Here is a 15,348-nt window from a genome sequence, read left to right as displayed (position 1 = left end):
CCTCAAACCTTTCTCCTGCTTGTGGCTGAGTACTAGCCGCTTCTGGAACCATGATTATCACACTCATTAGATGAGAAGCAACACAAGGCCAAGAAAGCATCTTAAGCAACAGATGTTTCCTATGCCACTCTCTTGCACACTTGGCCTCCGAGAAGGAACTATGTTCACTGAAACAACTCAGCTTCCAAAACCACATGGATCTAAATGGCCCTCAGGCAAAGAATGGATGAAGAAAACATGGTACATATACACAATGAAGTACTACTCAGCAGGGAAAAAAATGACATCATGAAATTTGCAGGCAAATGGATGAAACTAAAAAATATCAATCTGAGTGAGGTAACCCAGAATCCAAAGGACAAACATGATATGCACTCATTTATAAGTGGATACCTGATGTAAAGCAAAGGATAACCAGACTACAACCCACAGCTCCAGAGAAGCTAGCTAACAAGGAGGACCCAAAGAGGGACACATGGATCACCCTGGGAAGGGGAAAATAGATGAGATCTCCTTGAATAAACTGGGGATGAGGTGGGGGAATGGAGGGCAGGGGATGGGGGATGAGAACATAAGGGAACGGGATGGTCAAGCTGGAACAGGGACGGAGTGGGAGAGCAATGAAAGAGATACCATGATAGAGGGAGACATCACGGGGATAGGGAGAAATTGGGTGCTAGGGATGTTCCCAGGAATCCACAAGGATGGAGAGGGTGCCTGAATCAGTAATCAGATGTCATCACAGAGCCTTCATCCAGTAACAGATGAAAGCAGTTTCAGAGATTGACAACCACACACCAGTCTGAGCTCCAGGAACCCAAAGAGAGAGAAGAGGGATTCTATGAGCAAGGGGCATCAAGATCAGGATGGGAAAATCTACAGAGACAACCAAAGCAAGCTAGTGGGAACTCATGAACTTTAGACCAACAGCTGTGGAGTCTCCATGGGACTGGACTAGGTCCTCTGCATAAGCCAGACAGTTGTGTAGCTTGATCTGCTTAGAAGGCCCCCTGGCAGTAGGATCAGGATCCATCCCTGGTGCATGAGCTGGCATTTTGGAGCCCATTACCTATGGTGGGACACCTTGTACAGCCTTGATGCAGGGGGAGGGGCTTGGACCTGCCTCAACTGAATGTATCAGGCTCTGCTGACTCCCCATGGGAGGCCTTGCCTTGTTGGAGGAGGTGGGAATGGTGGGTGGGTTGGGGGAAACACTGGGAGGCAGGAGGAGGGAAGAGAGGGGGATCTGTGGTTGGTATGTAAAATGAATAAAAAATTTCTTAATAATAAAAACCCATGGATATGCAGTTGGCTTTCACTGATCTTGCACCATATCAATTATAAAACCATTTATCTCCAGTCATTCTCAAAGGCCTCATTGTTGGACAACACAGAGCTCAGCTGGTGTGTCTGGGTGTACAACACATTCTCACCTGGAAGTGTGAATCACTTTTTAGGAGGCAGAGTATCATCCCTGTAAAGAGAAACATTCTCTAGAACTAGGTTAGACTGCCCAGGTCCAAACGCTTCCTGAACCACTTTCGATCTGTGAATTAGGGCAAGCAAATGACATCCTTTAAAAATATTTTTAATTGAAAGAGAATCACCTCACTTTCCCTTCTCCCCTTCCTCCTAAGCCCCTCTCATCTACCCTCCCTCAAAGCCATCCCACACCCCTGACTCTCAAGTTTATCACCTTTTTCTTTGATATTATTTGTGTGTGTGTGTGTGTGTGTGTGTGTGTGTGTGTGTGTGTGTGTGTCCAAAGTCAGCCCCCTAAATGGCAGTGCTGGTGACAATGTTCTAAAAAGGAGGACTCTGACTGGTAAAGGATTGTTATTGGTTAAACAGAATCCTAAACTCAGCATTCTGTTTACCAGGAAAACCACTAACTTCCTTATCTGGCCAACTGGTCAACTGCATCTAGTTACCGATTAATTGGAGCACTCTGTATCAGCTCAAAGATCTCACCCTACTATCATACAAAATCTGCTTGCTTTCCTGAGGAGTTGCTTCTCTCTAGTCTCCAGGCTGTCTGGCTGTTCCAGTAAACTTTGCTTACTATTCATGGAGTGGTCCAGTTCAGTGGTTTCACTGAGTCCTTGCTTACACTATATATGTATGTGTGTGTATATGCACAAATATATATAAATACAACTTGTTGAGTCCATTTGTGGTATTTGTGTGTGGGTGGTTTCAGAGCCTCTGCATTGAACAACCAATAGAGGGCTCCTCCCTGGGAGTGGCTAATTTTTCTCCCAGCAAACTAATAATATCCCAGTGCCTGTTTCTTCAGCTCTAAAGCAGAGCTAATAAGAGAACCGTTACGGAGACTAAAGATGCAAATTTAGATTTATTTAATGTATTTAGTTTAATGAATGGCACAGAGAAAGAAATACTAGTTAGCAGCAGTAGTAACTAGCTGATAGTAAAATGAAAATTCTGTTTAGTTTACCAAATTATTTAACAAGTAACTTGTTGTTCTTCCTGGCTAAGTAGCCAGTTAGCAAATTAAATATAGCTCAGCTGGAGCAGGAGCCTAAGAAGCTGCTGCCTTTCCAGCCTGGTATCTTGGCAACCGCTCAGCACCCGTAACATCTAGTCTTATACAGGACAGGAGCAGGGGAGCCCAGCACTCACAGATGTTCTGAATCTTAACACCAACAACTTTGAATCAGCGTGTACCTATAGGCTAAGATATGCCCTAGTAAACACTTTCATACTTCCCATGATTTCAATTATCAAAATTTTATTTTTCACTCTGGTTTATATCCAGAGTCAGCAGGAGTGGGGAGTGGGAGTGGGGGTGGGGACTCTGTTCACTGTAATTACTCAGAGTTCTAACCTGATGGAGCAGAATGCATCACAAATGCTCTCCACCACCACATGAGAAAGAAAGCAGTATGTGGTCAGTTGCTCAATGGCTTCAAGTTTTTACCTGGAGCCATAGGCCTCACCTCCAATCCCATTTCATTGGCCCAAACAAACCATATGACCAGTTTTACTGCAAATAGGATGTAAAGTTCACATGTAGCAGTCTCAGAATGAAGAAAACCAGGAAACTTGGAAATCAGTACCAGGGGTAAATTTACAATACCAGGACTATGCTAGACACTGGTAATGTCTCAGGAAGAAACAAAACCTTGCAGGCAAGTAGGTAATCTACGTCATATGTACACATGGCTTTAAAAGAAAGCAGATGTTACCAGGATTAATTTTTTCTCTAGTAAAATGGGGGAAATAAGTCAAACCAGGGTTTTATTCCAGGGTTCTTCATTGGGATCATTGTGTCCTCCAGGGAATTCCTAAGAACACCTAACATTGATTTTGGTTGTTACAGTTTGGAGTGTGGTGTTGCTCTTGTAACCTAGAGAGTAGAGGCCAGAGATGTGGATAAATATGCTAATATTCATATATTATCTTCCCACAACAAAGAATTGCTCAGTTCCAAATATTCATAGTGCTGAAGCATGGGAATGCTGGTCTGTGGTAAATTTTCTATTCATCTCACATTTACCTCTAAATATGTGGAAATGAAAAATTGTAGTTTGTAGTCTAGACTATATATCCCAGTGTTTCTGGAAGGAAGTCCAAGTCAGGCCTTGTAGCACAATTACTCAAAGGACTAAGGCAGGTAAATTCTCAAGTTCAAAACCTGCCTGGACTATAGAGTGAGTTTAAAGCCTGTCTAAATAAATTATCACAATCCTGTTTCAAATAAGAAAGAAACCTAGGGCTATGATTCAATAGTGAAGTTCTTATATAGAAGGCCTGGGTTTGATTCCCAGCAATGAAGGAAAAAAGAAAGGAAGGAAGGAAGGAAGGAAGGAAGGAAGGAAGGAAGGAAGGAAGGAAGGAGTCAAGGAAAGAAGTGGGGAGAGAAGAAGAGGAGGAAAGGAGGAAGGAAGGAAGGAAGGAAGGAAGGAAGGAAGGAAGGAAGGAAGGAAGGAAGGAAGGAAGGAAGTCAGCTCAAGTGTGCTCTACCATCACATACTGCATGTCTGGGCATAGGGTACTTTTATTTAGAAATGTAAACTGTTCTGGCTTCTTTAAGTTCCAAACATTTTTTTTTTCTTTTTTCCAAAAGACTTTGAAATTGAGACTTAAAACACTGATCTTTAAGCAATACTGCAAACACTTCTGCCAATTTGACTAAGCAGAGTTTAGTCTTGTAGAAAAATATGCGACATGTCACAATTAGTGACAATGGATAATAAGCTTTATACAAGGGCTTTCATGAAACCTGCTTTTACTAACACCAGTCTACCAGGGCGGAAGCAGTAGTGATGTGGTTATGGAGATGAGGGTGGGGTGGGAGGAGAGAGAGAGAACAAACCAAGGATAGATAACTCCCACCCCAGTGACCTACTTCCAGCAGTTGTCCTACCTTCTAAAACTTCCAGAGCCTTCAAAAATATCCCTACCATCTGGGGATCAAGACTCTAACACATGAGCTTTCGGGGAATACCACTACTGAACTCTAACAGTGAGTCTGAGGTTCGTGAAGGGAGCGCCTAACATATTCATGACAAGCTTGGCTTTGAAGGAAATCAAGTCTTAGGAATCACTGAAACATCATCTAAAGATGCTCATTTATTCATTCTCATATCCTTCTGTAGAACATGTATTGATGAGAGTTAGGCAGAGGGGGTTGATGTAGTAACTTTACATCTAGCCAAGCCGATTGAAAATAAGTGTAGCACATCCAAATGGGACTTCTTTTTTTTTTATTTTTTTTTTATTTTTTTTTTATTTTACAACACCATTCAGTTCAACATAATAGCCACAGATTCCCCTGTTCCCCCCTCTCTCCTCCCTCCCCTCCCCCCAGCCCACCCCCCATTCCACCTCCTCCAGGACAAGTCCTCCCTGAGGACCGGATCGACCTGGCAGACTCAGTCCAGCAGGTCCAGTCCCCCTCCCAGACCGAGCCAAGCGTCCCTGCATAGTCCCAGATTCAAACAGCTAACTCATGCAACAAGTCCAGGACCCGGCACCAACGCACAGCTGCCTCCCAAACAGATCAAGCCAAATGACTGTTTCACCCATTCAGGGGGCCTGATCCAGTTGGGGGCCCCTCAGCCTTTGGTTCACAGATCCTGTGCTTCCCAAATGGGACTTCTTAATGAATTTTCAAAAATCTAGGTTGGAGAGAACAGTGTCTGCCCAGCACAGCCAAAAGCCCAGAAACACAGAGGGAAAAAACAACAACAACAACAAAAACAAGCAAACAACAAAAACAAAACAAAACAAAAAACTGTGGAGACAAACAGGATCATCAGTGTCTCTACCTAGGGAAATGCAGATCATGGATGTCTAGGTTTTATCATCTCAGTACAGATGGCTCTTCCCTCTTCCCACAATGTGAAGAGGTCATAGTTTGCACCTTTCCAGCAGGCCAGCATTTCTGTTTTATTGACTGGGAAGTTGACGGCAAGAAGAAAATGGTGGTTCTCCATAATACTAGATGGGAAAGGTCTTGACAGGAAGATAGCTTTTGTCTCACCCTCCCCTACATTTCCTGAATATAAGACCTCAGGCAGGCTACATTCTGTCTCAGTCTCAGTTTCCCACGTGGATAAGAATCCATATGTGCAAGGAATCTGAGGGCTGGCTCAGGTAGTCTGTAGAAGTCTCTTCAAATTATAAGAGCATCCCAAGACACACTAGTGATTTAACGAGAGCATAGAGCATGTGCACTTTCTGAAATCCTGATTACAAGGCCCAGTCTAGGTCTTCTAAGGGACTGAAAATGAGTTGTGAGGTAAGGCTGTTTGTCATCAGTGTGACTACGAAAGAAGTAGCTGTTTTAGGATTCGGTCACCAGCTTCTGGTGCACTCCTTCTCTAGCATCAGTACTGGGGAGCCTGGTTGTTCCATTCAGTTTGCCAGTTTTCTCTGTTGCCTCAAACTGGCTGATACTTCTTTTTCTATTTGTGTTTTCGTTTTGAGACAGAGTCTCACTATGTAGCCCTGGCTGTCCTGGAACTCAGAGATCCCCCTGCCTCTGGCTGCTGAGTATTAGAGGCGTGCACTACCATGTCCAGCTAGGATAATAGCTTTAATCCAAATTCTTGTTTCTTTTCACCTCGCTTTCATTGTGACGCTTATGTGCAAGGGTTTGTGAAATGACTTGAGTTCTCTAATAGTCACCATATACATTTCTCGTAATCAGTATTTAATGGGAGGTAGGTGTAATACAAATGTAGGATCTAGAAACTTTAGTCCTGATTCAGCCTCTTCTTGGCTTATCACCTGAAGAAAAATTACCCAATGTATCTCTACTTTTGTAGTTTTAATTGGAAAAATAGGCTTAAAAATATTACCAAGCCTCTTTCAAAGTTAATGTTTATGAAGACCTTGTAAAAGCATTGTAAATGCTAAGAGGTTCTTTTTACTCTTCACCAATTTTCAGCTTTTCTCTGGGACATCATAAGTTGTCTTTGCTTTCAGGAGTAAACTCAATAATTAGGTTGTGAGGTGAAGGGGAGTTCAGATAGGGGCCTTTCTGTTGACTGAAATGTGCAGGTGTGTTTAATTAACTTATCCAAATGTGTTCCTGAGGGTTCCACCTCAGCTTGATCATTTACGTGCAAAGAAGAAGCAATCAATCCAGTTTCTCCATGTTCTGAGTGGTAAATATCTAAGCCATTGTTGGCTTTAGGTAATATGATTTAATGTTAGAGAAAGTTTCAAACTCAGGAAGCCATCCCCTCAAGTCTCACCATCAGAAATGCACCTGGCAAAATGTTTACTATTTATCCAAACAGTCTCCTTCCTTCCTCACTTCCTTCCCTTTCAGTGACAGAGATAGAAGATAGAAGCCTCACAAGCCCGATAAGGGCCATAGCACTGTTAGCACAGAGCTGTATCCCAGACCCCCACACTTTATTTTTTTCTTACTTTTTCAATGGAGAGCTGTCACAGACCAGAGACAGAATTCAGGAATTCAGTCCTACGGTTTAACGGGCAGTGCCAACGTGTAGATGTCTAAGAAATAACTTTTGAACACAATAGAGTCCCAGTCACCCTCCATAAACTAGGTGGAAAGGTGAACCTACTCAGAACAAACCTCTTTTCACAGCACTTGGCCTCTGCCAGTTGCTGGGCAATGCTGACTACAGGAAATTCGAACTGCTGCTTCCTCAGTCAACTTAATTAAACTGAATTCTATCCCCTATTGCAGGAGTTTGGCAACCTGTGCTTGAAGAGCCATAAAAATGCCATCTTCTTTGATGCAGTAATCCCACTCTGGGAATTTTTCCTAAGGAAATAGTCAAAAATATGGATGAAATTGTATGATCCAAAATGCTCGTCCTTGCTTGCTTGAGAGTATTAAGTGAGTGGAGACTGTGTTTCCATCCACCCTTGGGGGCTTAATTAAGTCAGCTGCAGTGGGTACATCCAGTGGAATATTGTATGAACATTGGACACTTACTTACAGAGGCTGTGCTGAAACAGGGAAATCCTCTTAGGTTAGCGAGAGAAATTGAAGAGGTGTTCCTTGCTCATAACTATAGAAAATTTGACTAGGAATAAAAGAACAGGGCCGGGTGTGAGGCTGACTTGGGAGGACAGCAAGTTCTAGGCCAGCCTGGGTTATGAAGGGAGATCCTACACACACACACACACACACACACACACACACACACACACACACTGGCACAATGGAGTTTTATTCAGCTCTAAATAACAATGGAATAATACCATTTGCTCTTGTATAATATTAGCGGGACCAGCCTTAATATTATACATCCCAGGGGCTCAGGAGAGAGAACTACTAACGGCAAGGACTATTTTCGGGAAATAGAATCTCAGCACACCGAGCTCTATCGTCCACTTGTTTTAATTCCTCTGGCATAACATCCTATGTACACAGCTTTTCTTCTGTTCTCGTGCCTAGCTCCTTTCTTACCTGATTTCTCTCTGTACTTATCTATTGCTCCCTCTGAGTTCTATCTTAATTCTCTCATCTTAACTCTGCCTCATCTGGGTCCTTTTCAGCTTGTTCTTACCCAGCTAGTACTTCCCCAATCTGTCTCTTCCTAATCTTCCATCTCATTCCTCTAGTACTCCTTCTAGCCCTTCAATCTAGTTCTTCCCCATCTCAGTTTGGTCCTCTCAAGTTCTTACCCATCTAGTTCTTCCATTCTCTTTTCTTTTCTCCGCCCCCCCCAACCCCATCCCAGTGTCCTGGGAGTCCCGGTACATATACACTTACAAGCAGTAATCCCTTCACAGTGCAAAGCCAGGCTTCCAGGGTCAAATGGAGGGGTGATAAGAATCATATAGAGGAGCAATAGCCATTAATTATCATTTGCAACCCCAAAGGGAAGTGACCAATGGGGAATGAATTAACTAAAGGCTAGATTCAGGTAATATCTAAAAAGAGGGCTCTTATGTGCTTAACTATAATCTTAAACATGATTGGTAGAAAATGTTAAGAATCTATAAGTTGCTAGGTCAATGGGAGAAAATAAAAGTGTCTTCTTTTTTCCTGTGGCTCCTATCTGTCCAAGCTATCTGCCATTTTTCTGCAGGGTGGGGGAAAGTGCGCTCAGTCACTAGGCAACCTGTGTACAGCTAGATGCCTTTGGTGATAGTTAAAGGGAGATCTGGAACTAGAGGTAAGGTTTGGGAAAGGAGGAAGTAAAGCTTAATTGGCACATCTGCCAGGCTTTCTCAAATAGCTTAAGTCTGTTCTTAGGGAGTACAGAGGTATCTCTGATAAGGTACTTTCCTTCATCAGGGATGGACCTGGCCGGATGGTGCCAATGATGCTAATTACAGGAAGGCTTGAACTGGGGTTCTGGCTGAGCATAGCTGTCAGCACATAAATTTATCTAAATATTCCTAGAAGTGATTAGGTAAGAATTTAAAGGTCTATAAAGTTAGTAAGGTTGTAAGAAAGAAGGGTCCAAGCTAAATTGTGTAAAGCTATTACTTAACATCCACCTGACTTAGGTGGTGTCTCCTTGTGGAATTTATCTTAAATCAAGAGACTTGCATGTGGACTGTTATTACTGCTAGTCCTTGAAAGTGAGCTAAGGGAGATATCTGATTCCAGAGAAGCCTTTCCTGAGGCTGTTCTCTAAATAACTGGAATGTGTATGTCCAGAGAGTGATCAGTCCACACTGTTAGCCCTTCTTAGGGAAGAGTCAATTGGGAAAACTATGAAGGCACACATGATTTTCATAACAGAAGACAGCTGATATATAACAAGCCAAGTAACACCAAAAGCTCCTTGGAATTTGGCTTCCTCTGGAGGAATTTCTTGATCCCTCCAGGTAGTGACTTTGCCATAACCAGCTGAGTTCTTATGATATATTCCTGCAGCCTGCAGCAATTTGCGGGAAAATGAGTGGAACTGGGAATCATTCTTTTAAGCAAAGTAAGATTCTGAAAGACAATTCTGTCATGTGTTTTCACTCGTGTGTGGACTCTAGATTCATATATATGACAGGAAAGCTGAGGAGGAACTATTTGTGTAGAGGTTGGGAACCAGCAGGAGACAGTTGACAAGATAGAGTGAATAGGAGCAAAGCACAGTGAGTGCAATGATATACATATGTGAAAATGTGATAAAGAATCCATTATTTCTTATACTTATTAAAATTTAATTTTAAGACTTAAAATTATTTGGTAATAATAATGGAACCTCTAAACTTATAAGGAATTGAGTAAAGAAGGTACCTTATTCATCCTACAAATAAAGGGTTGGGAAAGACACAATGAGAAAATGTATTGAAAGTTAAGAGGTCACCTTAATATTATTTCATGTTCTAATGTTCTACTTCACTTCTAGCTTTGAAGAAATAAATGTGTCTTTGAAAGTGAACCTCTTAATTTGGAATGATGTACAATCAAAGCTGAGAACATATTTACTTGGGTCGTTCAAGTACAAAAGGCAAATGTGTGCTGTGGTACGAAGAGTGTTGGCCACAGGTCTCTGAACACTGCATCCTTAATCCAACTCATACAGCTATGGGCCCTTATGCATATGCCTTAATCTCCTAGAATATCATTCTAAAGTAGGAATATATTATCTCTAATGTTCTTTCCAGCTCTGAAATCCATCCATTCATTCAACAAATTTTGTTGAGTCCCCATTGCATTCAGACACAGTGGTAGGCACTTGTAGAATAAAACCAAAACAAAATATCAGGACATATTTTCCAATCTCAAAAAAAGCTATGACTCTTGCTTTAGGGATGGAGTGGTAAGAGTGTAGCAAGGTAAAAAGCCTATAGTATGTATCTTTCAAAACTAAGTGTGTGTGTGTGTGTGTGTGTGTGTGTGTGTGTGTGTTCCTTTAAGTTCAATAAGACAGTCAATAAGGGATCACTCTGATGATCAATGTTGTTTGTTCAGTAAATCTAAGACGAGGTAGAAAAAATGAGCAGGTGCCTTTGAGAACCTTCATTCTAAGGGTCTGAGTGGAGATGACAAAAATCTCAAAATTGGGAGGGATGAGGATGTAGTCAGAGGGAAAATAAAGGTTTTCAAATTCTGGTCCTCTCTTACACACTGTTTTCTGTCTTTTTCTGGTACCATTTATGTTTCTATTCCTTGGGTGGAGAGAGTGTAGTTCTAACACTCAAGTTTCCTTCTCATAAGAGGGAAAGAAGAATGGCCACAGTCAAGCTGAGACCGCCCACAAGGAGCCAGAGTCCAAACCTTCATTTAGTGCTGACATAAAACTTGACCGGGACACCCGCTAGTCAAATACCATAACATAAATGTTTCCAGTGGCAAGTTCTACATTTTAAGTCAGTCTGTAAGTTTCACCATGAACAGAACTTCCCATTCTCCATTCATCACTGAGCCATCCCGTATTCCCAGGCCTTCCTTTAATAAAATAGCCAGCATATTGCATTTGCCAGGAATTTGCAAAACACCTTCCATATATTATATGGTTTTTTTTTTTAAAGTTTGGGGAGGGAAGAATATGATCAAATATATCTAAATTTAAAATTTGTTTTCAGTAATAAAAATGTAAGAAAAAAGAAAAATATCTTTACAGTTAATATAGATCTCTCCTTAGCAATTTGCACCATCACTGGAGTTCAGGTCACCATTGAGTCTTCACTCCTTTTCCTTTTTGCTGATGTCCACATCAGTCTTGCAGTTCCCCCGCCCCCCAACCTCCATTCTGTTCCTAAGTTCCTTTCCTTGTTTTCTTGCCATCTTTCTCTTCTTCTGATCCCTTGCAAGTCTGAATTTGGGTTAATTTTTCTTTGTCTAACCTAAGGAGTCATGAATCATTCATTTGTCTTGTCACCACCAAAATGGGTTCAGAGTTCAAATACAAAGACGACATTTAGTGTGGTTTTACACAGGTTGGTACCAAATTTTCTGTCTTTTGTACTATTGCCGTCCTAGGGTGAGAGACATCCAGGACCATTTGCTTCCTCTGAAATAGGCAGTTGGTCATGAACTTCCTGGTCTGGGTAGTACCTGTATCATTCATGATGGTGGTGATGCTGGAATAGCCAAGGAAGAAAAGCCGCTATGAATTTTAATTCTCACAGTGAGATGTTGTACTGGGATATGGATACCAAAATAGCTGAGAGATTAAAAGTTCTCTGTAGGTAACATAATAGCAACAGGTTATCTACAGGAAGGTAGCAAAGTGTTTCATTTGAAATTATGTCACTTAAAAACATAGCTTCAGTTTATATACATGTGAAGTTTGGCAGCAGAGCGTGTTAATATATAGCTTCACACTGCTACAGTGTCTTCCTTTGGGACTATTTAACTCAATTACTGGGAGAAAGTAGAATGTCAAGTCTTGGGTTGGTGTCTCTTGGTAGATTACCATAGCTGAAGAGAGCTGTCCTACTCAGGATTCTACCCCCACTACCCTTCAGGGACCTAGTGAGTCAGGACTATGAAAAAGCCATTGTCTCTGCCCTGACACGAGGCATCCTGTAAGAGCCATCTCAGCTCCGGAGAGCCCTAGGGAAATGACCTGGGGAGGGTGCCACCACACCCTCCTGTTCTGCTGTGGACACTAAATCTAACACCATTCTTGAATAAGTTGTATGAGTGTTCACTTCCAAGAGCCTTCTAGAAACCCAACCTAAGAACTCAACATTTCTCAAGAAATACAGCTTCAAAACTTGGTCATCCATGTGATTATAAACTATGTGGGCGAACAAATGGATAAAGTGACGTACATTCCATATCTCACATCTGAGATCTTCTGAAAGATATTGCTTGTATAAAATGCCTTCACAGGGTGGCATGTTTTGCCTTGGTTTTGTTTGCTTGTTGAGATGTGGGTCTCATGGAGTCCAAGCTGGCCTCAAACTCATGTAATCATGGATGACCTCAAACTTCTGATCCTCCTACTTTCCCTTCCCAAATGCTGACATTACAGATGTGTACCACTGTGCCTGGCTCTTCATTTTAAATCTTACAATAATCGTATATTATTTTTCCCATTTTGCCATAAACCAAGGGTCAGAGGGATTAATATCTTATAAAAAGTAAACAAATCAAATGCAGGGCAAGGATTTTAGATCCATGCCATTTTTATCCTGGAACTCATGCTTTAAAATCTCCATATGAGGGGCTGAAGAGTTGGCAAAGTGCTTGTGGTACAAGATGAGGACCTGAGTTTGAGCCCTGTGTCTACATAAAAGGTCAAACATGGAATGTGGTACACTTACAATCCAACTCAGGGAAGGCAGAGACAGACAATCCCTGGTACTCACTGGCCAGCCAGCTTAGTCAAATCTTCAAAGGCCCTGCCTTAAAACACAAAGTGAATGAAAGACGCTGAGGACCTCTGGCTTCCATGTGCACATACACACAGGCATAAAAACATGCATGTACATTCACATACATACCCACCCACCACACACACACACCTTCATGCTATTTTATTTCACTGACTAATCTATTATAGTTTCTTATACCATCCCTTACACAGGCATAAATCCTTTTAGCCACGTGTGGTGGTTCACACCTGTAATCCCAGTACTCCAGGCTGAAGCAGAAGGATTGCTATGAGTTTGAGGATAACCTGGACTATAAAGTGAACACCTACCCCAGAAAAAGCATTGGGGGAGGAGCAAATACAGAGAAACGCTTTTGACTTCACTATCCATTTGATAGTACAAAACACTCTTTTCCATAAGGTAGTTAAGCATTTGAAAATGACTTTAAGCCAATTTAAAGCTTGTGTAGTCATTCTACCCATTACTCTGCCTCACAGGGATTGGCCTGGATCCTTTAACAAAGTAGAGAACCTGAGCTCTCTGTCTCTGTCTCAGGGACCACCACAGGGTATTACTAAGCCCTTGCTAGCTGAATGAACCAGCAAGACAACTTTCTTCACTAACACCTGTGAATGGAGAAGGGCAGAGAAGAGCATGTACAGACTTTCCAATCAGTGTTTTAATGACTTTATGTGTCACCAGAAGAATAATCACTAGGCACACAGAAACCTGATGTTCAATTTTTGAGCAGAGATGAACTGCAAATGTCAGTTAATATTGTATAGAATCATAGGTTTTCAATTCAACACAAAACATATTGAGGTTATATTACACAAGACAAAAAAGTGATAAATCCACGGGAATCTGTTAGTTTTACATGGCGCAACGGTATTCATTAAGCAGCGCTGTTTACTGTGCAAGGAAAAGCCACAAGACACAACAAAACTCACTATAAGAGTTTATTACGAGCCAGGAGGCAGTGGTGCATGCCTTTAATCCCAGCACTCAGGAGGCAGAGGCAGGCGAATCTCTGTGAGTTTGAGGCCAGCCTATAGAGCGAGGTCCAGGACAGGCACCAAAACTACATGGAGAAACCCTGTCTCAAAAAAAAAAAAAAAAGAAAAAAAAAGTTTATTAAGAGAAAGAACAGAGGGGAATGTGCTTAGGCCTATGGAGATGGTGCAGGGAGAGAGAGGAAGAAGAGGGAGTCTATGATCCACTTTTTATGGATTCCCCCTCACTTGTGTATATGGGCTTATGTAGCTGCACCACCCATGCCCATAGATTACATGATCATGCGCGAATTACAAAGGATGTAAGGGATGACTAAGCCTCTTGCTTGGCTACTGGACAGTGCATTTGTGGTCATGTAGCAACAGAGTCTGTTTAAGAGTATTAGAAAATTTATTAAGGTAAATTGAGGAAATATACTCATGAATACAGAATGGAGTAGACAGCTGAAGTTGTCCTCTGATCTGACTGGGAACAAATCCAGGCAGGAACAGGGAGAAGGGACATGTGACCCTTCTCCCTCTCCTTTTAAGAGGTCAAGAACAACATCAGGAAGCACTGCCTCCTTGGGCCCTATAGTCTAAGGTCACGGGTGGAGCAAATAGCAAATACCACTACAAGACAGCATGAAGATAAGATGGGAAAGAGGCCATATTCGCATCCAGGGCGTTAGACTGCAGGCTTGTGAGGATGCTCACGAGTATTTAACACATTAGATAAACATGAAGGATGCAAAGAACTGTGGGAACAGCAATGAGGAAGGAAGACCACTTGCATTTTCATCGCTGATTTCTTCCCTCCTCGAATATTCTCCTTTACATGTTCACTTTGTTTCTTTATTATTACTGTGTGTGCAGAGGGCAGAGGACAACACTGTGGAGTCAATTCTTCCTTTCCACCTCTATTCGGGTTCTGGGCACTGAACTCACGTCGTCAGGCTGTGTACGGAACGTTTTTACCCAAAGTTTTTATCTGCTGAGCCATCTCACTGGTTTTTCCCCTCCCCTGTTCAGTTATTCTCATGAGCATCAGGATATTTATGTCTTTGGAGCAGTTCTTTAATATAATAAATGAATGAATATATACGGTTCTTGTTTCCTGGCTTCCCTAGTTTTCCAGACGAGCAGTCCATCTTCCCTGGAAAACCTGCAGCCCCGGGGTAATCAAGACAGACGACCATCCTGAACGCACATTGAAGTGTTTAATGAGGCCAAACTCAGCCACTCTGGGGCTCCTGCTGACTTTTCCCCTTCTTGTGGTTTGTTCTTCTTGCCAGCAGATTTCCCTGGCTTTATTCAAATCCTAGTCATAATTCAAGAGCTACGTTCAGAATGCTCTCCCTATCTCCAAGGCTTGGTGGCAATATTAGCTGTATTAATACCAGCACGACTAATAAAGCAAACCTTGACTGGAACTTCTGTAGCATTCCGAGTGGGTTTCTGTACGTAATCTTCATTCGCGATTAAGCAGGGATTGCAATGATCCCTATTTTATAAACGTAGAAAGCGAAGTTCAGAGAGAATATTGTAACTTTTCCAAAGTTATCTAGGGGATAAGTAGCAAAGCTGAGAGGTAGCTTCATGCATCTGCAGCGCAAAGACCCGGGTTTCT

At 42.0% G+C, this 15,348-nt stretch overlaps 1 long non-coding RNA gene across 1 annotated transcript in view; it reads left to right on the top strand.

The window, feature by feature from the left end:
• The window catches only part of LOC119087644, a 73,054-nt gene extending 57,934 nt beyond the window's left edge, over positions 1-15,120 (top strand). The window contains exon 4 of the long non-coding RNA XR_005091143.1: positions 14,849-15,120. This is a non-coding gene — a long non-coding RNA (uncharacterized LOC119087644). The remainder of the gene's footprint in view (positions 1-14,848) is intronic.
• The last annotated feature ends 228 nt before the right edge of the window (positions 15,121-15,348 follow it).

This window comes from Peromyscus leucopus, chromosome 3 (assembly GCF_004664715.2).
Source record: "Peromyscus leucopus breed LL Stock chromosome 3, UCI_PerLeu_2.1, whole genome shotgun sequence".
Classification (NCBI taxonomy): Eukaryota; Metazoa; Chordata; class Mammalia; order Rodentia; family Cricetidae; genus Peromyscus; species Peromyscus leucopus.
The sequence above is the reverse complement of the archived record's forward strand: the minus strand, read 5'-3'. Positions and strand labels throughout refer to the sequence as shown.